This window comes from Herpailurus yagouaroundi, unplaced genomic scaffold (genome assembly GCF_014898765.1).
Source record: "Herpailurus yagouaroundi ecotype Mexico unplaced genomic scaffold, PumYag 215, whole genome shotgun sequence".
Taxonomy (NCBI): domain Eukaryota; kingdom Metazoa; phylum Chordata; class Mammalia; order Carnivora; family Felidae; genus Herpailurus; species Herpailurus yagouaroundi.
This window is the reverse complement of record NW_024412446.1, coordinates 10099456-10125521: the sequence shown is the minus strand read 5'-3', so window position 1 is coordinate 10125521 and position 26066 is coordinate 10099456. Positions and strand designations below refer to the sequence as shown.

At 40.6% G+C, this 26066-nt stretch overlaps 1 protein-coding gene, 1 non-coding gene and 1 pseudogene across 8 annotated transcripts in view; 1 reads left to right on the top strand and 2 right to left on the bottom strand.

Annotated features, from left to right (window-relative positions):
* The window catches only part of SMG6 (SMG6 nonsense mediated mRNA decay factor), a 227631-nt gene that overhangs the window by 132547 nt on the left and 69018 nt on the right, over positions 1–26066 (top strand). The gene's annotated exons all lie outside the window — the stretch shown is intronic.
* On the bottom strand, positions 841–946 carry LOC121017396 (U6 spliceosomal RNA). Its single transcript, XR_005784741.1, has one exon. It is a non-coding gene; the product is annotated as a U6 spliceosomal RNA (small nuclear RNA).
* On the bottom strand, positions 11384–11606 carry LOC121017335 (dolichyl-diphosphooligosaccharide--protein glycosyltransferase subunit 4-like; annotated as a pseudogene).

Sequence of the window (26066 nt, the reverse complement as noted above, 5' to 3'; positions counted from 1 at the left end):
TAGCTAGAAGTAGAATTGCTCAGTCAAATGATTAAGTATATTGTAAACTTCAAGGAAACTACCAAACTGTTTTCCAACGTGATTGTACCACGTTATACTCTCACTAGCCATGCCTGAGAATTCCAGTTGTTTCAGATCCTTGCCAACATTTGATATTTCTGGTCTTTAGAGTTTTAGCCATTCTAGTAAAGTGTGACAGGGTCTTATGCTAGTTTTGTTGGCATTTGTGTAATTAATGATGAGCATCTTTTCATGTGGTTTGTTAGTACTTCATCCTCATTTGAGAAATGGCCAAATCTATAGCCCATTTTTAAAGTTTGGGATATTGATGTTTTCTTAGAGAATGGTAAAAGTTCCTTGTGTATTCTGTGCACAAGTCCTTGTCAGATAGGTGTCCTGTGAATATTTTTTTCACTGTGTATGGCTAGCTTTTTTTTTTTTTTTTAAGACAGAATCTTGGAAAGCAAATGTTTTTAATTTTGATAAAATTCAGTTTTTTAAGATTTTCCTTTAAGGATTATCACCTTTTCTGTTTTTTGTTTTGTTTTTGTTTTAATTTTAATGTTTATTTATTTTTGAAAGAGAGAAGGCGAGAGAGACAGTGCACGAGCGGGGGGAAGGGCAGAGAGAGAGGGAGACACAGAATCTGAAGCAGGCTCCAGGCTCTGCTTTATCAGAGAGCCTCTGAAGGCACCTGGTTTCTGTTGAATATTTTTAAAAAGGCAGTAAAATGGCAACTGTAAGGTTGCATGATGGGTAGCAATAAGGCAGGGGGTGCAGGGGAGATTCATGGAGATGTTTGGGGAGGAGACACATGGGGAGAAGTGGGTATGGAAATATAAAAATATGGAACGCTTCACGAATTGTGTGTAATCCTTGCGCAGGGGCCATGCCAGTCTTCTCTGTTTCGTTCCAGTATTAGTACATGTGCTGTGGAAACAAGCACAGCATTGTACCTTTTTACACTTCACACCTACACACCTGTTCTTCTTGTTTCCTGCTTTGCACTTTACAAATGTAGCAATCTTGGGGCGGCTGGGTGGCTCAGTTGGTTGAGCATCTGACTTCAGCCCAGGGCACGATCTCACAGTTCGTGGGTTCGCACCCTGCATTGGGCTCTGTGCTGACAGCTCAGAACCTGGAGCCTGCTTTGGATTCTGTGTCTCCTTCTCTCTCTGTCCCTCCCCTGCTTGTGCTCGCTCTCTCTCTCTCTCTCTCTCTCTCTCTCTCTCTCTCTCTAAAATAAATAAACATTAAAAAATTAAAAAAACAAAAACAAATGTAGCAATCTTTAAACAGTATAATTCCATTTACCCATTCCCTCTTGGTTAGTGTGATTGTCTTCTGTTTGACTTTTCATATGGTATGAATCCTACCATACCCTATTATTATTTTTACTTAAATAGCTTTCTTTTAAGTAAATTACAAACAAAAAGAAAATACAGACTTTTCTATTTATCTACTTATTTACTGGTGCTCTTCATTCTTTTCAGTAGATCCGAGTTTCCAGCTGATAATTATTTATCTTGAGCCTATAGGACACAAGCAGGTGGCTGGTGACAAATTCCTGTAGCTTTTGTTTAGCTAAAAATGCCTCTCTCTCTCTCTCTCTCTCTCTCTCTCTCTCTCTCTTATCTTTGGTTCTGAAGGATTTTTTTAAAAACTGGATATAGAATTCTGGATTGAAGTTTTTTTCTTTCAGCATCTTTGAAATGTGGTTCTCTTATTACCTGGCACCCACTGTTTTCTCGTGAGAAATCAGCATTCATATGCCTCTTTGTATAATGTGTCTTGTGTGGGGAGGCTGCTTTGAATATTTTCTTTTTATCTTTGGTTTTCAGAAGTTTGGTTGAGATGTGCACAGGTGTAGTTCTTTTTACATGAATCCTGCTTAATGTTCAGTGACCTTTTTGGATCTGTAAGTTGGTGTTTTTCATCAAATTCAGGGTATCTTCCAGTCATTATTCTTTTTTCTGCCCTACTTACCCTGTCTTCTCTTTCTGGAATTCCTATTATGTATATGTTAGAAATTTTTAGATAGTCTCACACATTTGTGAGGCTCTATCTTTTTTTTAATTTCAAAAAATGTTTATTTTTGAGAGAGAGAGCGCGCTAGTGGGAGAGGGCAGAGAGAGAGGGAGACAGAATCCGAAGCGGGCTCCAGGCTCTGAGCTGTCAGCACAGAGACCAACGCGGGACTTGAACCCATGGACCACGAGATCATGACCTGAGCTGATGTTGGACACTTAACCGACTGAGCCACCCAGGGGCCCCTTAAATTTTTAATGTTTATTTTTGAGAGAGAGAGAGAGAGAGACAGAGCGTGAGAGATGGAGGGGCAGAGAGAGAGGGAGACACAGAATCCGAAGCAGGCTCCAGGCTCTGAGTTGTCACCACAGAGCCCTCTGTGACGCTGAAACCCATGAACTGGGAGATCATGATGGAGGCTCTATTTATCTTTAGTGTTTTTTCTCTCTAGTCTTCCAATTACTTAGTTTCTATTGATCTGTCTTTTTAAGTTAATGGACTGTTTCTTTTCCATTTTCAATATAATGTAAAACTTATCGAGTGAACTCTTTATTTCACTACTTTTCAGTTTAAGAATTTCTACTTGGTTCTTTTTGATAATTACTTTTCTTGGCTGACATTTTCTATTGGTTTACTCATTAAGGCCATATTTCCCTTTAATTCTTTGAACATCTTATTAATACTTTGGACTTGTTTATAATTAGCTGTTTTAGTCTTTGCCTATCAATTCCAACATGTAGGCCATCTCACATTCAATTTCTGTTGAATGTAGATTGCATTTACCTGTTTCTTTGTGTCTAGTGGGTTTTGTTTATAGTCATTGGCACTGGCTAATTTGTTAGATTCTGGATCTTGTTACCTTCTTCTGGAGAGTATTGGTTTTTTGGGCGGGAGGGTTTTTTTTTTTTTTGTTCGTTTGTTTTTCCTTAAAAAGGCAATTACATCACTGCTTGATCATCTTGAACTTCTGTATGCTTGGCTTTTTTACATATTATTAGGGCAGCTACTTAGGAACCTAGGATGTCCCCAAGCCCCAGCAATGTGGTGATAGTCAACCTCCAAGCCCTGTCTTCCCTGCAGATTTTGTTTTAGTCTGGGTTTTAGGATCTAATTAATGCAAATTTAGATTAGCTCCCACTCTAGGGTGTGGCCTCTCTGGAGATTCAGCTGGTTGCCAGGGCATGTTAACAAGGTGTTAAAACCTCTCTACTCTGGCAGTTTTGGAACTCCCAACTCCTCCGTCCTAAGGCAGTGCTGTTTCTACACTGTTGGATCTCTAACATCTTTCTGTACCACTCTCAACCCTGTAGCAGCTGCCTTCTGGTCAGCCCCTGGTGGTCTTGGCTGCATAGGTACAGTCCAGCCTTCACCCCATTATTCACTGAAGATTCTCACATGTGTTTCATGCTCTTTCTTTGTATAACTTCTTCCTGTCCATTTCCCTACTTGCTGATTCCGGCCCCTTCAGCTACCTCAGATTCTGCCTCTGCCTCCTCAACTCAACAGGACCACCATAATTTCCTTGGGATTCAGCTTTCTGTATCATGGTTGGAAAATTATTCCCAAGCAGAGGACTAAGTGATCAAGAGATCATTTTGTGAGTTTTTCTTCTCTCAGAGGTCACAGCCTTTTTTTCCCCCCTCATGAAAGGGGAACAGACTTTAATCATAAAAAAATATTTCTAGTATTTTTTCTCCCAGTTTATTGAGAACTAATTGACGTACATCATTGTACATGTTTAAGGTATGCAGCACGATGGTTTGATTTGCGTATATTTTAAAATGATTACCACAGTGAGTTTAGTTAATATCCATGCTCTCCTACAGACACAATGAAAAGCAAAGAAGAAAAATTTCCCCTTGTGATGTATCATACGGCAGTGTTAGCTGTAGTCATTGTGCTGTACGTTATATCCCTACTACTTGTCTTATAACTGGAAGTTGGTACCTTTTGGCCACCTTCCTCTAGTCACCCTCTCCCTACCCCTACCTCTGATAACCACAGATCTGAACTCTTTCTCCATGGGTTTGGTGTTTTAGGGATCACAGTTTTGCACTGCCTGTTGTTCACTGCCTACAAACAGCTGCTTCAGATATTGTATAGTTGTTTATGGTGGGAGGACTAGTCCAGTACCACCTACTTCATCTCATGCTGAGAAACAGAAGGCAGACTGTCCTTACTTGTTAATTACAGAAGTAATCCATGCTCTCTGAAATAATATTAAAATCATATAGAACTGTAGAAAATGAGAATACCAGCCCCTCTTTCCCTTCCAGAAACGATTGCTAATAACGGTGTGGTAACCATTCTTGCGAACATACATACACAGAATATTAACTTTTCTCATACAAATGCATGTTGTGATACATTACTCTTTTTTTGCTTAATATTCATACCTTGTAACTGCTTCTGAATCACAGTGTATAAATCTACATTCTTTTTCAAGTTGCATCATGTTCCATTGTGTAGATACAATTTATACATCTTATTTTATTGAAGTATAATTGACATACAGTGTTCTGTTAGTTTCAGGTGTACATCAAAGTGATTTGATATTTTTATACATTGTGAAATCCCATGATAAGTCTAGTTCATTTGTCACCACACAGTTATTACAATATTATTGACTATATGCCCTACGCTGTACTTTTCATCCCTGTGACTTACTTATTTTATAACTGGAAGTTTGTACCTCTTAATCCCATTTACCTGTTTCGTCCGCCTCCCTCCTCAACCCCTCACCTCTCTGGTAACCAGCAGTTTGTTTTCTGTATCTTTGAGTTGGTTTCTGTTTTGATTGTTCATTTGTTTTGTTTTTTACATTACCCATATAAGTGAAATCATCCACTATTTGTCTATCTCTGACTCATTTCACTATAGCAGGATTTCATTACTTATGGCTAGATGGTAATCCATTGTATGCATACATCACATCTTCTTTATCCATTTCCGTATCGATGGACACTTAGGTTGTTTCCATATCTTAGCTGTTGGAAATAATGCTGCAGTGCACATAGGAGTGCTTATATTTCTTCAGATTGGTGTTTTCATTTTCTTCAGATAAACACCCAGAAGTGAAATTGCTGGATCGTAGGGTAGTTCTATTTTTAATTGTTTGAGGAACCTCCATAGTGGTTTCCATATTGGCTGCACCAGTATACATTCCCACCATCTGTCTTTTAGGTGATAACTGAGTTATGTCCCTTTTTTGTCATCACATACCGTGCTAAAATGAACTTCTTCATACTTAAATCCTTGTATGTTTATAAGACTGTTGTTTTAGAATAGATTCCTACAAGTGAAATTGCTTTGTCAAAAGATATATAAATTTTACTGTTTTTACAAATACTGCCAAAGTGCCCCCAAAATGATCATACCAATTTACACTCCCATTAGCAGTATGCAAGTGTCTGTTTTTTCATACTTTTACAAATACTGTGTATTTGTAAAAATTACAGCAATATTTTAATTTCTGCTAATTTTCTGGGTTAAAAAGTGCATCTCACTTTAGCTTGCATTTGTTTACTAGTGGAATAAAGGATCTTTCTGTATATTTACTGTCTGTTTATATTTTTCCATTCTGACTTGCATATTTATGGCCCTGCTCATTTTTATATTGTTATTTGTGATTGATATGCAGAGTTCTTATACACTGTAGATAGTTATATTTTATTTTATATGTTGCAAATATTATCTCCCGGTTTGTAGCTTGTTTTATAATCTTCTTTATATTTTTTACAGTGTACAGCTTAAAATTTTTATGAAGTCAAATCTGTCTTTTCCTGCATGACCTCTGGGTTTTCTTGTCATGCTTTCCTCATCTTTGTATACACCTGTTATTGTTCTTGCTGATCGCTTAACAAGATTTCTCTCAAAAGAAAGGTTTGTAGTTAATAAAATACACTTTGATATACCCAGGCTGCTGTTGGAATTTTGGCTGTAAAGTAGGGACTGCTACTTTTAAGTACTCCAAATATTCCAGAATGGCAACCATTTGGAACAAAGGATTTTGAAGGTCTAATGTTTTCATGGACAATTTTTTGTGATATCATTATTGTCAGTGACAGGAAAAAATGAATCTTTAGCTGTCCAAGAGTAAATCCAAATGTTCCCTAACTCCCAGTAAACTCAGAAACAACCAGATGAAATAATGTAAAACCTCATTTGTAGTGAATGCTTATCTAGCAATAGATTTTTTTTTTCCTTGTGCACATAGACCCCCTAAAGTGAAGAAGAGAAAAATGAGAAACTGTTCTTAATTCTAGAATGCAGTGGAAAACGTGGTTTGCATATGTGCAGCAAAAAGCTTTGGAGGGTTGGAATTGCACAATGAGTGAAGGCTGAGCAATTGCTTAATAAGGCGTCCACATTGGGGGGGTGTCCTTTGCTCTTGTGCAATTAGGGAACTCCAGAGCTGCCTGAATAGGGGATTTCCTTTTGTTTCTTACATGCCATTTTAAAAATTCACTTTTTCCCTTCTTTTCAGTGTTCATTCTTTTTTTCTTTAATTGTTGCTTTGAATTCTTATTTGTAGTTTTCTTCTTTTTTCTAAGGAAGAGATGAATTAGCCGTACATCCACATGTCCCTACCTCTGTGACTGATTAGAAATGAACCTGGGCCAGGTTCTACAGACGGTTGCTGATGGTTTAAAGATTTCTGGTTCAGCTTCTTCTCACAGTTGCAATACTCAGCTGGTTCTGAGTGTTTGAAATATGGGTTCCTGATCAGCCAGCATTCGTTTTTCAGTACTGGAATTTTGCACATTTTGTAATGAGTTTTCTGAGGTTTTTGCCTGTTTTGCTTTAATGGCGACCGACACCTCCTGATGGAGCTCAGCTGCAGACTTACTAGAAGGTAAAGCCAAACTTTAAGCTGAAAGCATAGGAGCCAACCAGTAAGAGCTGGAGCCTTACAGTACTTATTTCTCTCTTGGCCAAGGAAACGTCCTTGTTTTCTCCCTCCTTCCCTCTAGCTTGCTCAATCATACTCGTGTTAGATAGTACTTACTTAGTAAGCATGCTTCTGATTCTGATTCTGTTCCCCTTACCTTTGTGCTGGGGGTACTACTCTTTTCTCTCAATTTTGCTCTGTTCCAGGGGAACAGGAGAGGTAGTTGGGTCTGAGTGCCAGAAAAGCAGAAGTTAAGTATGTGGATTTCATAGCCGCATGTATGAGTGTTTGTGGGGCAGGGAACTTCTAATGGAAAACATTTGTGTTGCATCGAAAACAGAGCGAGGCCTGGTTAGAGTCTGTCTGCTCTGTCTGTCAGTCTGTTCCCCACCAGCACTAGTCATTGTTCTCCTGGGAGTCTCAGGCGTATTGTGGTTTCTTCTGCTCTTGCTATCCTCTAATCTTGCCAGAGTTTTTGTGTCACGGGTGGCCCCTTTCGCAGTTTGGAGCAAGGCTGCAAGGGTGGTGACTAATGGCTTTGAAGACACTCAAGCCCACATACTGGCTTGGAGACCCTTTCTAGGGTGACCCTCAGGAGAGGGAAGGGTCTCCAGCACAGACGGTGGGACAAATGTGCTTGGACTCATTCAGATGGCGTTTTTAGTCCCTGATTTTAGTTCTAGCAAAGCACAAACCAGAAGAACGGAGACCAGAGGCAAAGGCTTACGTTTGGGCTTGCCATTTCATTTGTAAATGCTCCGTAAGGGATGCACCTGGATGCCCAAGCTTGTCTCTGAAGGGCTGATATCAATCAGGTTGTGTGGCTGGATCTCCTTTGGGAAATAGAGAAGAGAAAGTACTAATTTCCCTGAGGATAGTGTCACTCCAAGATACGAGGGCCCTGTAACTTGAGCTGTTTCTTTTTTCCCCCTCCAGACCCTCTGAAATTCACATTTGTTCATCATTTTAAAAGAAAGAAAAAAAGAAAGAAAACAATAAAAAAAGCAGCAGCTCAGAGTTTTCTGGGTCCCCAAGAAGGCACTTTACCAATGTGGTTTTCACATTTTCAGGTTTTTGGCTGGTGAATAAGATTGAGCAGAAATGCTTCTTCCCCTGATAACAGTACATTCAGATGCAGGATCAGGAGCGTGTGGATTAAAACCAGACGGTGGATGATTAATATTTTTGCTTATAGAGGTGGACATGGCAGCTTCCTCCATTTAAATGAAAAAGCTCCTTCTCTGCATTTGTATGTGTGCCTATCCTTACATGCTTGGGCTCTTCGGAGGCGGGAGCTAAGAGTTTCTAGTTCAGTTATAGTTTCCAAGTACCCTTTCCTTCCTCTCACTTGAAGCACCCAAGAAGTAGTACTAAGGATTAAGCTGTGAAGCAGAGGTGTGAAGATAAGCTACTAAGACAAGAGCAGGAATGTGCTCTCTTTTCCAAGCTGACTGCTTTCACGGCTCTCCAGGTACTGATGGAACACACATCTTTAGCCACTCAACCTTCTCGCTCCCTTGTGGACCTGTGACCACATTATAAGAGGTATAATTTTCCTTTGAAAATATTGCCCCTTTGGAGGTGCCCATCCCCATCATTTCACTATTAGATAATGATATGAAAGGAAACTTTATTATTACAGGTATACTTTGTATTTTGACCTCACTCAATGGCAACACAACAGAGATTTCGTGGAGAATACTTTTAATTAGAGCTTGACAGGTGTTTATTATTTTTAAAAAATGTTTCAGGATTTAGTTTTTTGTTAGGTTCTGTGCACCTTAACCTGTTCAGACCAAGAGGCCTCCAGTTAGCCTAGATCTCTGCTTTCTCCCACAACCTTTAAACTTGAGTCTACTTTGCCCTCTGTAGAAACAGAGATCTCTGCCCAAATGAAACAGGAAATGAAAGGGGAGGAGGAAAACCAGGCCGGGACTTGGTATCTTTTTATCTGCGTTAAAGAAGATTGCATTGTCCCAGCAACAATGAAAAGTGTTGGGGACAAAGAGTATATAAAGTTCTTTTTATGCCAACAGATATCTGGGTCTGTGTTAATGTCGCCTCTAATTTCAGGGTGAAAATGGGCTCTGTGTCCAGCCCTGTCACACTTTAACTGCATGCGTTCCCAGTTGTCCCTGATCACAGAGTGCGGCGATGTGTCCCTAGTTCATTCCCATCCCCAGAGACCCAAATATGTTTGTTTACACACATTAAAATCCACTCTTTGTGGGGCGCCTGGGTGGCTCGGTTAGTTAAGAATCTGACTTCGGGGGCGCCTGGGTGGCGCAGTCGGTTGAGCGTCTGACTTCAGCCAGGTCACGATCTCGCGGTCCGTGAGTTCGAGCCCCGCATCAGGCTCTGGGCTGATGGCTCAGAGCCTGGAGCCTGTTTCCGATTCTGTGTCTCCCTCTCTCTCTGCCCCTCCCCCGTTCATGCTCTGTCTCTCTCTGTCCCAAAAATAAATAAATGTTGAAAAAAAAAATTAAAAAAAAAAAAAGAATCTGACTTCGGCTCAGGTCAGGTCATGATCTCACAGTTCGTGAGCTCGAGCCCCGCGTCGGGCTCTGTGCTGACAGCTCAGAGCCTGGAGCTTGTTTTGGATTCTGTGTCTCCCTCTCTTTCTGCCCCAACCCTCCCCCCCTTCAAAAACAAATAAACATTAAAAACATTTTTTTTTTAATCGATTTCTTTGTTACACAGTTTCTGACATACAGTCATGTAACTGTCACCACAATTAAGATACAGAGCATTTCTGTCATCCACAAAAACCCCCTCATGGAACCAACCCCTTCACCCCTAGTCACCTCTGATCTTTTTTTCTGTCATAGGGACGACTTTGCCTTTTCCAGAATGTCATATACATTAAACCGGATAGTAGTTAGCTTTCGAGGCTTCATTCACTTAGCATAATGCATATGAGATTCATCCATGCTGTTGCCTAGATCAGTAATCCGTTCTTTTTTGTTTCAGAGTAGTATTCCATTATATGAATAGACCACAATTTGCTTATCCATTCACCAGTTGATGAACATTTGGGTTGTTTGCAGTTTAGGCGATTATGAATGAACTACTACAAACATTCATGTATAGGTTTTTATGGGAACTTAAGTTTTCATTGCACTTGGGTAAATAGCTAGGAATGAATGTGTGCGTCAGTTGGTAAGTGTATGTTTAATTTTGTTACAAACTGCCAAACTTTTCCAAGGTGGCTGTACCATTTCACATTCCCACCAGGCGTGTATGAGAATTCCAGTTCGTCCACAGCCTTGCCAGCACTTGATTCCACATTTTATGTGTGTGTGTATGTGTTTAAGTCATTCTACTAGATATCTCATTGTGGTTTTAATTTGCATCTCTCTGATGGCTAATGATGTTGAGCATCTCTTCGTGTGTTTATTTGCCCTCTGTATATCTTTGGTAAAGTATCTTCAGATCTTTTGCCTATTTTTAAATTGTATTGTTTGTTTTCTGACTGAGTTTTGAGAGGTCTTTATATAATCTGGATGCAAGTCCTTCATCTGCTATATATGTGTCATAAATATTCTCTTGGTCTAGCTTGTCTTTTCACTTAGAGACTAGGTTTTGACTGATTAAATGCTGAGAGCTAGAGGTTTCAGGCTCTCTTGGTAGAGGAAAGTAAGGAAATCGAGACCTTAGTCAGCAGAAAGATGTGAGGACCACCCCTTTTGAAGCTGTTTATTTAAAATAAAAGAAGGGGGAGACGGGTGGGCCAAGATGGAATTGTGCAGACAGATGTCTGAAGCTTTTTAAAATCCCTTCTCTCTCTCCTGTCCCTACCTACGATGTGGATTTGGGGCTCTTGCCTTCAACTGGGTTCTTCAGTTTCTGCCATCACTCCAAATCCAGCTCTGCACACTCCAGTGGAACGCCCAAGAGGGCAGACCAGCTGCCTCCCCAGAATGTATTCCAGACTGAAGGCGGTTTTGATAAGTAATCATTCCCAAGCCCTAAAGTGATAGCCTCCGAGGAGTCACCCACTTTGAAGAGCTTCTTTCATCTCCAGCTGGACTCTTTTCCAAACAAGCATCGGCAGAGCCTAGTCAGGGCTCTGCCACACAGGGTTCTGCCATGAGAAGCAAATTGGCAGCAACAGGCAGCCCCCTGAGGCAGTGGAATTCAGTTCTTAGAACATGCATTAAATGTGGACGAGATATTTATTTATCATGGGACTCTTTCATGTTGCATGGAATTCTTTCCACAAGGCAGCCCACTTAGGTACAGGGGAGGAGATATGTCATGCCCCATTGGACAAAAGACAAGAAAAGGTAGTATTTGTAATCTCGTCCCTTTTGGAAAAAGTATATCTATATTTTTATACTACAGAGAGGGAGTAGAAAAGAAAGCCTCTATACAGGACCTTACTTGGCGGCAGCTTCTTGTTCTGTAGGGTTCAGGAAGACTTTGAGGAAATGCAGGTTGTTTGGAAAGATCCAGTTATAGCTGCTTTGTATATTGTGATGGGTGGAGGGATGAAGTGAAGTGTGAAGGCCCCTCCCACCCTCCATCTTGCCTCAGACTACGTCCTGGAGCCCCAGGGCAGAGAAGCCACTTTCATTCCTATTTCTTGGGATTGTTGACAGCCACGTAGTGATAAGAGAACAACCAGCAGGATGAGCAACACACCCAGCACGTTGGCGAAGAAGGCGAGCTGCACTTCTGTGATCATCCTGATCGGCTGGGCTTGCTCCCGGACTCTTGCCACTTTTTAATTGCTGACACTTTTTTTTTTAAGATTTTCTTTTTAAGTAATCTCTACACCCACCGTGGGGCTCGAACCCACAACCCCGAGATCAAGAGTCGCCTGTTCCACTGACTGAACCAGTCAGGTGGCCCCTAATTGCTGACACTCTTAAAGTCTTTATTTTTCTTAAAGAGCATTTGCCTCTGACTAGATGCTAGCAGAGTTTCTTTCCTTTCTGCACATGACATGGGTCACACTGCATGTGATGGTCAGAGAAAGCCTGCTTTAGCTCTAGAGGTCTGTCCAGTTCTCCAGGATAATGTAGTCTGGTCAAGGCTTTGTGGCTTTTGACCCCAAGAGGAGTGATGTATAGAGAGAGAAGAATTTCTGACCCGTTACTAATCTCAGTTATTTATTCAAATACATTTATTCAAATGTCTTTTTGTAAACAAAACATCTTTTAATCAGGCTTACAACTGTTTCTGCTCACGTAGGTACAAATTTCTCACTTTACTAAGGACAAATAAATTCAATTAAAGATAAAATTGTACTGTAGAATAACAGTTCAGGCTTTAAAAACAAAGGGAGGGGTTAAAAACAAGTTCTGCAATAAATCTGCAAGTGTGGAATCTAAGGGAAATGATCCCATCTGGAAAACTCTACCAGTGGTGCCTCGGCTGGTTTGTGGAGCAGTGCGGATCGCAGAGTGAAAAAAGACCCTGCAGTCTTGAAAGATGACAGGCTTCTTAATTGATGTCCATTTCAGCTGGTGCTGTGCCAGCTTATGTTGGCCCCAGTCCAGCGTTCCTGTAATTTGGGAGCCAGGTGTGAAGCATTTTTGTTCCATCTTGTTCCCCAGCATCTACAGAAGCCTCACGCATCTCACTTGAGGCAGCAGCACTCTGTAGGAAACAGATGTACAGGTAGAGATGGAAGGAAGTGTCACAGCTGGGTTATGGATATTAAAAAAAAAAAAAAAATCCTCCTCCACACTCCAGTGAGATCTGGGCTTGCAAGTTAGGGGAAAGAGTATTTCACCACCTCAGTATGAGGTGTAACTACCAAGTATAGCCTGATTACGCCAATACTCATTTTTGATTTTTTAAAAACATGTCTTACTACCTTAGAGTTAAATTTCGTATAGGCAGAGATCTGTAGTGATTTGCCTTCTCACTCTAGGAACAGCGTATAAAGAATATCTCAAGATGGCCATCAGAGTTGGGTCTGATCACTTCCATAGCATCTAGGAGTCAAGAGAACAAAACCTTCTGAACGACTAGCTACTCCTGACTAGGTGGGGACACAGCTGTGTTCTTTTGGGGGATCTTGATGAACACAATAGAAAGTTCTAACATCATCTGTCTGATGCATTGATACTAGGCCCTCGATGCTCAAGAGTATGGAAGGGTTGTCCCCCACCCCCCAAGAACTCATCTCAGAATTCAGTCTATGTCCTTTCTAGCCCTTGGGTTAAACTTAACATAAAAGAACAGGCATTTCTGCCTTTCAGAATTACCAACATGAGCAGGACCCTCCCTGTGAGAATGTTAAAGTCCTGTGGACATGGAACTTAAATATTGGAATTAGTGTTTTGCCACTGGCTTACATTTTGATATAAGGTAAGTTTTAGCCTTTGAGAACTAAGAGTCAGCTCTGTTTCCTGGAGGGCCCAACTCATAAGCAGATGACTGAAGAGAGGCTTTGTCGTTCCTTCCTTTAACTCGGAATTTCACACAGACAAGAGTCGAAGATCGTTTTTGGCCTTGAGAATCAGACCATGAAGTCAAAGAGTAACTACAAGCCTGCATAGGTTGCTTTTTTGCTCCAAATACGCCAGGGTCATAGGGCAGTTGTTGGTTCACTGATAGCTTTAATCTGTTCTTCCTTACGTTGTCAATGCCAGGAGCTGGAAAATGGCTATACCAGACATTTCAAGAGGGTGAGGAACTAGGAAGGAAGGTTTTCCTTTAATCAAAGTTTTATTTAAAGCGGGCTCATTTTGGGGCACCTGGATGGTTCAGTTCATTGAATGTTCAACTCTTGATTTCGGCTCAGGTCACGATCCCAGGGTCATGGGATCAAGCCTCATGTCGGGGCTCAGTGTGGAGCCTGCTTAAGATTCTCTCTCTCTCAGGGCGCCTGGGTGGCTCAGTCGGTTAAGTGGCCGACTTTGGCTCAGGTCTTGATCTCACAGTTTGTGAGTTCAAGCCCCGCGTCGGGCTCTGTGCTGATAGCTCAGAGCCTGGAGCCTACTTCAGATTCTGTGTCTCCCCCTTTCTCTGCCCCTCCTCTGTGTCTCTCTGTCTCTCAATAATAAATAAACGTTTAAAAAAAAAAAAAAAGATTCTCTCTCTCTGTCTCTCTCTCTCTCTCTCTCTCTCTCTCTCTCTCTCTCTCTCTCTGTACCTGGGTGGCTCAATGGCTTAAGCATCCGACTTTGGCCTCAGGTCATGATCTCGCAGTGTGTGAGTTTGAGCCTCGTGTCGGGCTCTGTGCTGACAGCTCAGAGCCTGAAGCCTGCTTCAGATTTCTATGTCTCCCTCTCTCCCAGCCCCTCCCCTGCTCATGCTCTGTTTCTTTCTCTCTCTCCCTCTCCCTCTCTCCCCTGCTCGTCTCTCTCTCTCTCCCTCTCCCCTGCTCATATAAACGTGCTGTCTCTCTCTCTCAAAAAAAAAAGACAGTTATTCCATTTTAAAAATTGTAATTGTTAAAATATACATAATACACAATTTACCATTTTTAAGTGTACAGTTCTGTGGCATTAAATATATTCATGTTGTTTTGCAACCACCACCACCATCCATCTCCAGGATTTTTTCATTTTCCCCAGCTGAAACTATACCCATTAAACACCAACTCCCCATTTCCTCCCTCTCCCAGCCTCTGGCAACCATCATTTTATTTCTGCTCTGAATTTGACTACAAACCTCATATAAGTGAAATCATTCAATATTTGTCTTTTCGTGACTGGCTTATTTTACTTAGCATAACATCTTTAAGGTTCATCCTGTTGTGGTACATGTCAAAATTTCTGCCTTTTTTAAGGCTGAGTAATATTCCCTTGTGTATATACACTATATTTTGTATCTGTTCCATGGGATGGACGTTTGGGTTGCTTCTACCTTTTGGCAATTGTGAATAATGTTGCTGTGAACATGGCCAGCATACAAATAACCTGTTCCAGCCCTTGCTTTCACATCTTTTGGATGTGTACACAGAAGTGGAATAGCCAGATCATATGGTGCTTCTGTGTTGAGTTGGAGGACTTGCCATAACTGCTTTCCACGGGTCTGCACCATTTAAATTCCTACCAGCAGTACACAAGGATTCCAGTTTTTCCACATCTTCACCAACACTTTATTTTCTGGTTTTTTGATAAAAGCCATCCTAATGGGTGTGAAGTGATATCCCTGTGTGGCTTTGACGTGCGTTTCCTTAATGACTAATAATGTTGAATGTCTTTATTATGTGCTTACTTAATTGTATACATTTAAAAAATACAGTTTCTACTTTCTCACTTGATTGCCTGTGGGATACCTTAGCATTAGTTTTTTCCCTCTGAGCCAAAGGAAGGCAAAGTAGAATAAAAGAAAGTGTAAAATGTGAGCTCTGATCCTGACTGCTATAGGCTGATTGTGTGGTCTTGGACAATTTATATAACCTCTCTGGGCTTTTCTCTTTTTGAATAAAACTAGGAAACCTTTAACTACCTTACCGATCTCAAAGAGGATAAAAAGGGATGATAAGGTCTGTGAAAGTATTTTGTAAAGATTTTATAAAAGTGGGGAAATGTGTATTCAGATAGTTTGCCCATTTTAAAAATTGGATTGTCTTTTATTGTTGAGTTGTAGGAGTTCTTTTTATATTCTGGATAAAGTCCATTATCAGACATATGATTTGCAAATATTTTTTCCCTTTCAATGGGCTGATTGTCTTTTCACTTTGTTGAAAATTTTTAAATTTTGATGAGATCTATTTTATTTAGTTTTTCTTATGTTGCACTTTGGTGTTACAAAGACTTTTTCTTTAATGTTTATTTTTGAGAGAGAGAGAGAGAGCACATGCATGTGCAGGTAGGGGTGGGGCAGAGAGCGAGGGAGAGAGAATCACAAGCAAGGCTCTGTGCTATCAGCACAGAGTCTGACATGGGGCATGGCCTGAGCTGAAATCAAGAGTCATGTGTTCAACCGACTGAGCCACCCAGGCTTTAATACTGACACGTCTTAGCAAATGTGAAATTCCCCTTAAGTTTTCTCTTCTTTGGGCTAAACATTCACCAGAGAAATCAAATAGATCCTTTTTTTTTTTTTTTTAATATTTATTTAAGTAATCTCTATACCCAATATGGGGCTCAAACTCATGACCCTGAGATCAAGAGTTGTACACTCTTCCGACTGAGCCAGGTGCCCCAAAATCAAATAGATTCTTGACCAACCCTATCCCATAGAACTGTGATAATAGAACTGATCTGTTTCCACAGTATCCTATCCTATATGGTATAGGACACTTGTGACTCTTGAGTACTTGAAATGTGACTAGTGCAGCTGACAAACAGAGATTTTAATTAAATTGAAATATCCACATGTGGCTAGTGGCTAGTTTATTGGACATTTCAATTCTAGATTGAAATTCTCTTGGCCACATTCCTCTATACCACTGGTTCTCAAATTGTAGTACTAGGACCAGCAGCATGAGATCCCCCTGAGAACATGTTAAATGTGTAATGTTTTAGAGCCGTGAATCAGAAACTCTGACAGGGGAGCCCAGCAATCACTTTCAACAAGTTTCTTCTGGTGATTCCAGTGCAATGACACTTGAAAGCCAATTCTAGTTCTTCAGAGTTCCTTTTGAAAGCAACACTCAGACATGGTCTGATGTGCGTGGATTTCACCTGAAGAATGTTTCAGTGGCTTAAAAAATACTTTGAATACTATTACCTAGATAGCACATTGACTGGTATGTTGTAAAATAAATAAAACATGGTTATGCAGAATTTTTTTTTTAAATAAAGTACCAGCTGCGATTCAAAAGAAGAACAGTTAATGAGAACTTTCCTATAAATCTCACACACAGTCTTATATAGTGCTGGAATTAGAACCCGGAGCTTCTGATTCTCAGCCTGGTATGCTTTCCACCTATCAGGCCGGGGCTCATGAAATAGGCCCCACTGTTGGTTGGGTTTGGTGTCTCCCAGAAGAGAAAAAGCTCATTCCTCAGCATGTATTTCACCCTACCCCCTTTGGGGGGCGTTCCTGCCTGCTCTTGTACCACTTCCCTTTTGTTAGGGTGCCTCCGTAGTCACAACTGATGCCTTGGGAACTTTCCCCTCTTCAGGGTTTAACAGACTTCACCTATATAGTTATCTTCTTTTAATATGATTTCTGTCCTCTTATACTTAAACCCTAGAAGAGGAGCTGGCTTGTTCTGTTGCTGGCCTTGAGCCAGATGTCATAACTTCAGGCAGTGCCACGCTGCATATCTCCAGCAGTTTGAAATGGAGAACGGAGTTAGAGATAAGATCAGCAGCTTTAGGTGATGGCATTGTTTCAAATAAACCATGCATGACCCAAAGCTTCCACTTCAAATGGGGAATGAAATTGCTTCATCCTTTGACAGCTTGCTCCATGAAAGAAATTTATCTTCACTTAATTGCTTTAGATCCCAAGAGGCTACATACAGTAATTTCTAGGAGATAATTATATCAATTTTTAAAAATACGTGACTGTGAACGTGAATATGCAACTGCAGCGGACAAGGAGGGAAAGCATTGGAGGACCACAGGTCCTGGTGCACTTTGCTGGTGGGGTTCTGTTCTCATTCTTGGAGTCCCCTTGGGTCTCAGTCCACTCTCTGAATCTACTGATTGAGATGCGGGGGCCTAGGTATAGCTCCGTGCCGCTAGGGTTAAACTATCTTGCCTACTACTCATAGCCGGGTAGCATTTTGCTCAAACCCCTCCCAAGGCTGGGAGGGGTTGGGCTGGCTGGCTGACTTCCGGCTACATGTCTTCATCTAGTCCGGCTGGGCACAGTCTGTCTACACTGTGGGCCAGAGCCACTGGGGGTTCCGGTCAGTGGCAGCTGAAAACCAGCAAACTTGTTGATTTTAAAACATGACTATTTAGATGTTAGGGATAAACTTCCTGTAGATGGGACGGGCTCCTTAATCTAGGCATGTTTCAATTTCCAGGCCTCCTCCTTTCACTGGCCTTTGTATTTGAGAGTCTAAAACTTCCACTCTGTCATTTTCATTAATCCCAACTACTACCTGCCTTTACTCCACATTTTTTTTCTCTCATTTCTCAAATTCCAGGGTTTCCCACTACTTCCTACTTAATAACTGTTTCCGTGTTGTGGTACAACAACTCCTAGAAAGATCAGCGGTATTTTCTGAGTGTGGACACAGTTCTTCTGGGTCCCCTCACCCCTTTCTGCCTGCATCTGCCTTTAAGACTACAAACAGAACATTAAGTTGCGAGTTCCTTGAAACTGCTCTCTCATAGACATCCCTGAGTGTCTAGTGTGGTGCTACAGATCTCAGGAGGGCGTGATAAATATTTTCTATGTGAGTAAGAGCCAGTGTGGCATAACTGGATGACATGGTTTACAGGCACTCCTGCCCTAAATACCAGGGAGAGCTCGCTTAGAGGTCTAGGGGACTTTTGGATTCTGTACTAAGATCAACGAATACCTGAGCTAACTTAGGAGGGGGAGGGGTTGCCAAAATCAAGTTGGTCCAACTCAAGCAAGAATCTGCAAAGCCACAGATTTCCATTTCTTATCAAGTTCTGTCCCAACCAGTCCTGTGGACTTTTCTCACAGGGGTCATTCTCCGGGTGTCCTTTCTCCTTCTCACTTAGTCCAGGTTCACCATACTCTTCAGATCAGAGCATAGTGATGTCTTGTCTTTAAACTCCTCCCCAAGAAACCTGACAGCTAATTTGCATTTGAAAAAGGTCATACTGGTATGCCTCCAAGGGAAATCTGCAGCAAGTACTGTCACATCATTTCTTGGATTCACATCAAGGAGTTTTTGAAGGAATTACACTTTTGCTCACATCTAAAACATGAGCACCTGAGTAGCAGCCTGGAGGGGTCATCAGGGTCAGGGTATTTGTTCTAGTGTGTGTTTTTGAAACTAGAAAGACATTTGTCTGTATTATCACCACCTCTGGGACCCTCTTCCTCTGGAGCTTCTTCTCTGTCTTGCCCATCAGATTAATAGTAGACACTTAAGAGAATTTTCCTAGTCCTAAAATGAAACCTATCGATCTTACTTAGAAATGCCTAGAGTTGTCCAGGCAGACAGAGCAAGCCAGTAAATTGTTGAGTTTTACTTCATGAGACTGAATTTGCATTGTTGAGAGGTACCAGTCCTTCATAGGAACTTAAATTACCTGCACTATGATTTTAGCCAACCTCCCATCCCCCATCACGAAGATACTAATTCCTCAACTTGACAGATTGCTTATTTTGACAGCTTTATTTACTATACCAAGCCTTCCCTGGTCAGTAACATTGCTTCAGGCCATTTCTTTTAGTTTGATCTTCTCTGAGGAGCAGAGAAGCTCTGCTCTGATCTGCTCTGAGAAGCATGGGGAAACAGGTGCCTGTTTCTCCACCTGTTTTAATTTAAAAACATACTAGATGTATATTGGATATATAAGGACTTATCAAGAAGGGTAATTGAACTTCTGATGTCTTTAGACCACAGAGCCAGGGGTGCCTGGGTGGCTCAGTTAGTTGAGCATCTGACTCTTGATTTTTTTCAGCTCAGGTCATGATCCCAAGGTCGTGGGATTGAGCCCCATGTCAGGCTCTGCACTGAGCTTCTCTCTCTCTGTGTGTGTGTGTCTCTCTCTCTCTGTCTCTCTCTCTGTCTCCTTCCCTCTCCCCCCCACCCTTCCACTATTCTCCTCCCCGCTCCCCAACTTGTGCATTCTCTCTTAAATAAATTAAATAATAAATAGACCACAGAGCCTAAAAAGAGTCTGTCCTTTTCAGGGAAGTAATCCTCTTTTGTACATTTTTTGGTGGATTCACTGAATCCAGTCATTCTGGCATGTTCGATAAAGCTTTCCGGAAGGACGTTTGTCTCACTCAGGACTGTGTGTGTGTGTGTGTGTGTGTGTGTGTGTGTGTGTGCGCGCGCGCGCGTATTGGACAAATGTGCTTATCCCTCTGAAAAGAAGGTAATAATTACCCAAATCCCAAATAGGGAAATTGGGACTCTCCAAGGATTTAGGGCCATCAGGAATAGGCTAAGAAAAAGCTTTTTAGCATAGGTATTGTGAAGAAATGAGATCAAATAGGAATGAGGAAATGACACAATTTCCTTCTCTTTCCTAGAGCTTTCTCTGCAGACTGCACTCTCCAGAAACAGTAGCCACTTAGCCATGTGAGTCTATTTAAATTTAAATTACTTAAAATTAAATAAAATTCAAAATTTAGTTCTTCAGTCACACTAGCCACATTTCAAGTGGTTGATAGCAACATGTGACTAATGGCTACCATATTGTTGAGAGCAGGTATAGAAAATTTTTATCATTGGTAGAAAGTTTTGTTAAACAGCTCTGCTTTGTGATAAAGTCAAGAAGTATGACTTGATTGTTAAGATTAGGGGTAATGACAGGAAGAATATAGAAAGGGAGACACTGGGATTTGAAGGGCAAAATTCATCTAATTAGGAATGATTCAGGATCACAGATAGTGGACTCCAAAGAATGGTAGATAACGAGATTCCTATTGAGATAATTTAATAATGTATTTTATAGGATGCAGGATACAGGTTATTTCTCCTGAGTGATCAGCTTTCATGATCTTCTGTAAGAACTTTTCATAGTCAAATAAGCACAATGTCTATTCCTGGACTTTTTCTAATCCTTTTCTAAGTCTGTATCTTTGTGTTTCCCATCTATCATTATCATACCTGGTTTCCTTTTTGAGTGTCTCTCTTGTTTCCATTGATAACAATTACATTATCCATTTACATAGTGCTATTATGATGTGTTGTTTCGCTTGATTTCCACTACTCTATAAAGTATTATCCACATTTTATAGGAGAGAAAACTAAGACCAGTTTATCTACAAGTGTATTATAGTAATAGGTCAGAACCGAGATATATCATTAAGTTTGAATGTGTGTGGGACTCCAAAGTCCTACACACATAAAATTTTATTCTCTCACATGAGTCCAGAACTAGGCAGTCCAAGGCTAGTGTGAAGGCTCCACCAAGTTGGGAGATGCTGAGGCCTCTTGCAGCTCACTACGCCAATATCCTAGGATGTGGCCTCATCCCAGGATGGCTGCTAGGGCATCAGTGGGCAGCACAATGGAGGAAGAGGACAAGTTCTTTTACTAAAGAGGAGGAGACCGGGTATTGGGAGTTAACTGGCAATCTCTGCCCTAACAGGCATTTTGAATTTTGGTCTAGTGCTTTTGCACTGTTTCCTGTTGCCTCTGTTTCATTAGCTAATGATTTAGTCATCCAAGTCTCCAGGGCAAGCAGTTCTTCCAAAGAATTAAACATAAGGCCCCTCTCTTCCAGATAAACAATTACAATAAAAGCTACCATTTATTGAGGGTTTGCTATTCTGAGAGCTTTACATGCATGAAAACATTTCATCCTCACAACCCTATGCAGTAGGTACCTTCATTAGCCACCATTTTACTTAAGGAGACTGAAGTATAGAACCATTAATTGGCTTGCCCAAGGTTGCACAGGTAGAAAATGGCAGAGTTAGAATTCAAGCCCAAGAACTCTAACCCCAGAGCCCATTTGAACCACTGCTACTGTACGGAGCCTCTGGAGGAGGTGCCGTAATTGCCTAAAGGTGGATGGTGGCCCCCATCACAGCCCAGGGGAAGAGCTTTTCCAGACACATCCTACAGGCATGCCATTCTCCTCGTTGGGATTATTCGGAAGCTGTGCTAATAAAAGCAATACATTTGATGTGTCTTCTTGTTTTTTCATTCCCTGTTCCCTTTCCTCTTCTGTTCTTCTCCAAAACCGGAGCCTGGAAAAAGAGATTAAGTGGCATGCTTTATTTAGGTTTTTAGAAAGTTCATATCCCTGAACTCATGTTGGAACTTGCATGAGAAGATTGTGCTGGGAAATTAATTAGGTGTCTGTAGAGAATCCAGAGGCTTGAAGTTTCTATATCTTGTTAATAGAAATTTTGTTTCCAAATTTAAATTTGTATTTTCTCTTCACTCTCAAGCCCCCTGTTTCAGTGTTCTAGTTGTGACTGTGGCTGGACTCTTCCCATGGACCCCCCCAGAGAGATTGGTGCTTGAACTTACAGTCCATATTTAACCTGGGCTTCTGCGCAAGGGCTGGACATCTCCCCTTAACATACTCTGGTAGTCTTGACTCCTGACATTAATTGAACGTAAGATATTTATTGAGCACTTACTGTTTGCCAGGCACTATTCATAGTACTAGGAATTCTGTAGTGAATGAGACAGATACTGTCTCTTACCTCATGGATCTTATGTCCTAGTTAAAGGGAGACAGGCAAAAATCTAGTAAAGAAATAAGCCAAATATATATATATTTTTTAACGTTTATTTATTTTTGAGACAGAGAGAGACAGAGCATGAATGGGGGAGGGTCACAGAGAGGGAGACACAGAATCTGAAACAGGCTCCAGACTCTGAGCTGTCAGCACAGAGCCCGATGCGGGGCTCGAACTCACGGACCACGAGATCATGACCTGAGCCGAAGTCGGCCACTTAACCGACTGAGCCACCTAGGCGCCCCGAAATAAGCCAAATAAATTCAGCTTATGTTAAATACCATGGAGGAAATAAAATGGGGAAATTTGATGAAAGACTGACTGGGGGAGTGGATTGAATCTGTCACATAACCTGTTCCACATAACCTACTACTTTGAGCTACTGTTTTACCACCCTTAGAGTAGAAGAGCTGATGGTGAATGGTGATCACAAGCAGAGGCTGACCTCCATCCACCTTGGTGCAACTTAGAACTATCTTGGTAACAGTCGTGATCTCTACTCAGTTGTTTGGGATTTTTTTTTTTGTTTTGGTTTGGTTTTGGTTTTTTGGTTTTTTGTTTTTTTAAGCAATTCTTACGTAAAGAAAAACAGAATAGTTAACAAACACCTGGGTACATTCCACTCATTTTTATTTTTTTTTTTAATTTTTTTTCAACGTTTTTTATTTATTTTGGGACAGAGAGAGACAGAGCATGAACGGGGGAGGGGCAGAGAGAGAGGGAGACACAGAATCGGAAACAGGCTCCAGGCTCTGAGCCATCAGCCCAGAGCCCGACGCGGGGCTCGAACTCACGGACCGCGAGATCGTGACCTGGCTGAAGTCGGACGCTCAACCGACTGCGCCACCCAGGCGCCCCTCCACTCATTTTTAAAAGAAATAATACATTATAGATACAGTTAAAACTCCTTCTTTATCCCTCTAGGATCCCATTTCTCTTTCTCCTTCCCTAAAGGTAGCCACCATCCTGAATTCATTGTATCTGTATATCTTTTATATTTATATATATAAATATATATATCCATAAACAATATAGTATGATTTTTGCATGTTTAGACTTTATACACATGACCTACTGTGATTATCATCTACTTTGCTTTTCTTACTCAGCATTACAACTTCTAGATTTATTTATGTTGATGTGCGTCGTTCTGTTTCTTTCATTTTAACTGATGTATACTAATCCATTGTATGAATACACCACAACTTATTGAACTGTATTACAGATGCATGATTTTTTAGAACTGCCAACAATACTGCAGTCTCTTGGTATAATATAGGAGCTTCTCTAAAAAATGTATCTGGAAGCAGAGCTGCCGCGTTGTAAGGCATGCTCACCATCAGCTTTGCTAGCCATTGCCAGATTGCTTTTCAAGGTGATCATACCACTTCACACTACCTAGAAAAGCAGATGAGTTCCAACTCTTCTACATTCTCACCAAAACTAGGTATTTTCCAAACTTAATTTTTGCCAATTTGATGGTTTTAAAACCTGTCATGCTTTATTTTTTGTTTTCCTTATTACTAGAGGGGTTAAACATTTCTTCATTTATTAATTAGCGATTTGAATTCCCTTGTTAAATTCCATTTTCACAGGGTGCCTGGGTGGCTCAGTCAGCTAAGCATCCTTCTTTCGATTTCAGCTCAGGTCATGATGTCACGGTTTCCTGAGTTCAAGCCCCGCGTCAGGCTCTGTGCACTGGCCCTGGGGAGTCTGCTTGGGATTCTCTCTCCTCTCCTTCTGACCTCTTCCCCCACACACACTGTCTCTGTCTCTCTCAAAATAAATAAACAAACTTAAAAAAAAAATTCCATGTTTATATTTTCTACCCATTTTTCTCTACTTAAATTTTCTGATTGGTTCTTACTGATTTCCAGGTATGGATATGAATCCTCTGTCAGCTAAGTGCATTGCAAATCTTCCAACCTATAGTTTATCTTTTAAATTCACCTATTTTCATTTGTATGGAAATTCCTTTTCTGACAAATTTGTCAATTAGTTCCTTTATGCTTTATGTCTTATTTAAAAAATTCTTCCCAGATATACATACAGTATTGTCCATGTGTTGCTAATTGAGGCTGGGTAGTGGTCGTCAGATTTACTTATTATAATAGTTCCCACTTTTGTATATGTTTGAAATACTCCAAAATTAAAAAATTTAGAATAAGTCCGCCGGAATGCATTTAGTAGCAAATGTGCTTTAAGTTTTATCGTATAGAAAAATCAGTTGCCCTGCTAATAAGCCAAATTTTGTAATTTGGTGAGGTAAAAGGGTTACTTTGATCTCTGTATAAAATTTGTCACTTGATCTTTTTTTTTTTAAAATCACTTTGTTGTTAGGTTAAATTGTTGACAAGAAGAATTGCAATTCTACCTGAAAAAAAAAAAAAAGTAAAAAGAAAGAAAGAAAGCCTTATCCACCCTGTGGTCACAAGAAACATATATGTACATTTTTTTCTTCTTTAAGTTTTATTTTACTTTATACATTTACATCTTTGATCTGTCTGGAATTTATATTTGTAAATCAGGTTTCTCTATATGTGGGTCACTTTCATGGTTCTCTGTTCCTTTTTTTTTTTTTAATGTTTATTTATTTATTTTGAGAGAGAGAGAGAGAGAGAGCACGCGCACATGCAGGGTAGGGGCAGAGAGAGAGGGAGAAAGAAAATCCCAAGCAGTCTCTACACTGTCTCAGCACAGAGCCCAATGTGGGACTCAAACCCATAAACCACAAGACCGTGACCTGAGCTAAAATCAAGAGTCGGATGCTTAACCGACTGGGCTACCCAGGCACCCTGTCTCTGTTCTGATTCATTGAGCCAGTGGGCCAGTCAATACCACCATTCTGGTTTATAAGTCTTTAAAACTACAAGGACAAGTCTTCCCACTTTTTTCTTGTTTTACAGAAATGTCTGGACTTCCTAGTTCTTCTTCCAGATGAGATCAACTTTTCAGATTCCTCCAAAAACTCTGTAGGGATTTTGTTTGTAATTGCACTGCATTAAAAAATTAATTTGGGGAGACTTGCCATATTTATAGTATTAAGTCTTTCCATCCATGAACATGATATGCTATCAATTTAATTCAGATCTTTGAGGATGTTTTGTGATCTTTTCCATAAAAACCCTGCACAGCTTTTGTTACTAATTTGAATATTATATTTTCCAGTTGACTATTAATGGTATAAATGTGAGTGCTATTTTTTCTGTTGATCTTCTGTCCACCAACTCTACTATAATTTGTTCTAATAATAGTTGCCATTAGAGAAATTTTTTACTTTGTTTCTGACCATAATAGCAATGCTTCTAAAGTTGTGTCATTAAATCTGCTTTTGCCATGGGTTTCTGATAAATATCTTTTATCAGTTTAAGGATATTCTCTTCGGGGCGCCTGGGTGGCTCAGTCGGTTGAGCGTCCAACTTCGGCTCAGGTCATGATCTCACAGTTCATGAGTTCGAGCCCCGCATCGGGCTCTGTGCTGACAGCTCAGAGCCTGGAGCCTGCTTCTGATTCTGTGTCTCCCTCTCTCTCTGCCCCTTCTCCACTCGCACTCTGTCTATCTCAAAAATAAATTAAAACATTAAAAAAAAAAAAAAAAGGATATTCCCTTCTATTCCTGGTTTGCTGAAGTTTTTTTTTTGAAGTTATTTTTAATTTTAAATGAATGAGGGTTAAATTTTATTAAATATTTTTCTTCATCTATTGATGATCATGTGGTCTTCCTTTTTGACCTATTACTATGGGGATATAAATTAATAAGTTTCTAATACATAACTATCATTTCCTTCCTAAAATAGTGTGTTCTCCTTATTCTCCCATCCCCCAAAAGAACATATTCTTGGGGCGCCTGGGTGGCTCAGTCGGTTAAGCGTCTGACTTCAGCTCAGGTCATGATCTCGCGGTCCGTGAGTTCAAGCCCCGCATCGGG